The sequence below is a fragment of the Schistocerca cancellata genome, chromosome 4 (assembly GCF_023864275.1).
Source record: "Schistocerca cancellata isolate TAMUIC-IGC-003103 chromosome 4, iqSchCanc2.1, whole genome shotgun sequence".
NCBI classification, from domain to species: Eukaryota; Metazoa; Arthropoda; class Insecta; order Orthoptera; family Acrididae; genus Schistocerca; species Schistocerca cancellata.
In genome coordinates, this window is record NC_064629.1 from 925077550 (window position 1) to 925080674 (window position 3125).

At 40.3% G+C, this 3125-nt stretch overlaps 1 pseudogene; it reads right to left on the reverse strand.

Annotated features, from left to right (window-relative positions):
- Positions 1 to 118, reverse strand: LOC126185631 (5S ribosomal RNA; annotated as a pseudogene).
- Positions 119 to 3125: the final 3007 nt, after the last annotated feature.

A 3125-nucleotide genomic window follows, 5' to 3' on the forward strand; every position in this document is an offset into this window, starting at 1 on the left:
TGTCAACAGCTCTCGGCAGACCAGATGGTCACCCATCCAAATGCTAGCCGAGCCCGACAGCACTTAACTTCGGTGATCTGATGGGAACCAGTGTTACCACTGCGGCAAGGCCGTTGGCTGTTCAGGTAGTTAAGGCAGACGAAAATTTAATAGTCGTGGAGGACTGGAATTCGATAGTAGGAAAAGGAAGAGAAGGAAAAATGGTAGGTGAATATGGACTGGGGGTAGGGAACGAAAGAGGAAGCCGCCTGGTAGAATTTTGCACAGAGCATAACCTAATCGTAGCTAACATTTGCTTTAAGAATCGCGAAAGAAGGTTATATACGTGGAAGGGGCATAGAGACACTGGAAAGTTTCAGATAGATCATATAATAGTAAGACAGGGATTTAGGAACCAAGTTTTTAATTGAAAGACATTTCCAGGGACAGGTGTGGACTCTGAACACAATTTATTGGTTATGAACTGTAGATCAAAATTAAAGAAACTGCAAAAAGTTAGGAATTTAAGGAGATGGGACCTGGATAAACTGAAATATCCAGAGGCTGTAGAGAGTTTCAGAGGGAGCATTATGGACTGATTGACAAGAACAGGGGAAAGGAGTACAGTAGAAGAAGAATGGTTAGCTTTAAGAGATGAAATAGTGAATACAGCAGAGGATCAAGTAGGTAAAATGGCGAGGGCTATAAGAAATCCCTTGGTAACGGAAGAGATACTGAATTTAATTGATGAAAGGAGAAAATATAAAAATGCAGTAAATGAAGCAGGTGAAAAGGAATACAAACGTCCCAAAATAAGATCGACAAGAAGTGCAAAATGGCTAAGCAGGCGTGGCTAGAGGACAAATTCAAGGATGTCGAGGCATATATCACTAGGGTACGATAGATACTGCCTACAGGAAAATTAGAGACCTGTGGAGAAAACAGAACCACCCATATGAAGATCAAGAGCTCAGATGGAAACCCAGTTCTAAGAAAAGAACGGAAAGCAGAAAGGTGCAAGAAATATACAGTGTGTCCACAGAAGGGCGATGTACTTGAGGGCAATATTATGGAAATTGAAGAGGACGTAGATGAAGATGAAATGGGAGGTATGATACTGCGTGAAGAATTTGACACATCACTGAAAGACCTAAGTCGAAACAAGGTCCCGGGAGTAGACAACATTCCATTGGAACCTTTATAGCCTCCGTAGAGCCAGCCATCACCAAACTGTTCCATCTGGTGAGCAAAATGTATGAGACAGGTGAAATACCTTCAGACTTCGAGAATAATATGATAATCCGATCGCAAAGAAAGCAGGTGTTGACAGATGTGAAAATTAGCGAACTATCAGTTTAATAAGTCACGACTGCAAATTATTAACACGAATTCTGTATAGACGAATGGAAAAGCTGTTAGAAGCCGATCTCGGGAAAGGTCAGTTTCGATTCCGTAGAAATATTTGAACACGTGAGGCAATACTGACCTTACGACTTATCTTAGAAGAAAGATTAAGTAAAGGCAAACCTACGTTTCTAGCATTTGAAGACTTAGAGAAAGCTTTTGAAAATGTTGACCGGAATACTCTCTTTCAAATTCTAAGGTGGCAGGGATAAAATACAGGGAGCGAAAGGCTATTTACAATTTATACAGAAATCAGATGGTAGTTATAAAAGTCGAGGTGCATCAAAGGCTAGCAGTGGTTGAGAACGGAGTGAGACAGGGTTGTAGCCTATCCCCGATGTAGTTCAGTCTGTATGTTGAGCAAACAGTAAAGGAAACAAAAGAAAAACTTGGAGTAGGAATTAAAATCCATGGAGAAGAAATAAAAACATTTATGTCTGCCGATGACGTTGTAATTCTGTCAGTGACAGCAAATGACCTGGAAGAGCAGTTGAAGGGAATGGACAGTGTCTTGAAAGGAGGGTATAGGATGAACATCAACAAGAGTAAAACGAGGATAATGGTAAGTAGTCGAATTAAATCAGGTGATGTTGATTAAGAAATGAGACATTTAAAGTAATAGATGAGTTTTGCTATTTGGGGAGCAAAATAACTTATGATGGTCGAAGTAGAGAGGATATAAAATGTAGACTGGCAATGGCAAGGAAAGCCTTTCTGAAGAGGAGAAATTTGTTAACATCGAGTATAGATTTAAGTGTCAGGAAGTCGTTTCTGAAAGTATTTGTATGGAGTTTAGCCATGTATGGAAGTGAAACATGGACGATAAATAGTTTAGACAAGAAGAGAATAGAAGCTTTCGAAATGTGGTGCTACAGAAGAATGCTGAAGATCGGATGGGTAGATCACGTGACTAATGAGGTGGTACTGAATAGAATTGGGGAGAAGAGGAATTTGTGGCCCAACTTGACTAGAAGAAGGGATCGGTTGGTAGGACGCGTTCTGAGGCATGAAGGGATCACCAATTTAGTACCAGAGGGAAGGGTGGAGGGTAAAAATCGTAGAGGGAGACCAAGAGATGAATACACTAAGCAGATTAAGAAGGATGTAGGCTGCATTAGTTACTTGAAGATGAAAAAGCTTGCCCAGGATAGAGTAGCATGGAGAGCTGCATCCAACCAGTCTCTGGACTGAAGGCCATAACAACAACAGTGCTTAATCGGACATAGTCCTTCCTCTGACCTCTAAACTTACTGATCCAGTCAGCTGTAGGAGGACTACCAGCTTAATTTGGTCTATGAACCTTATCACAGCTTGGCAGTATCACACTGAAAAATCACTTCGTGGGGTAAAACAAGCGCTAAGTGACAGAAAAAATTCTCAGACTGACTGAGGTATAAAAATTTCACTCTTTAATACAACAAATTATCTGGCAAGTTGCAAACAGGTCAATGGAATAACGTGTGGTCACTGCGATTAACTGTGACTCGCTGACTGTTAAAGACTAACGAAAAACCATAGCAATATCTTCCTGAAATTTGTTTTCTGCAGTTCGGAGACATAAGGTGAATTATTCTTTAATAAGGCCATTATGTTTCCATAAAAAAGACGTATTTTGCTAATTTTGTATGCTTAATTGTTGGGGCAGTGGCTAATAATTGAGGTTCGATTTCATGGAAGTACACCAGTAAGTTTCCCAAACCAGTCTTAGTGATTCATAATTTCCAGTTAATATTCGACAACAC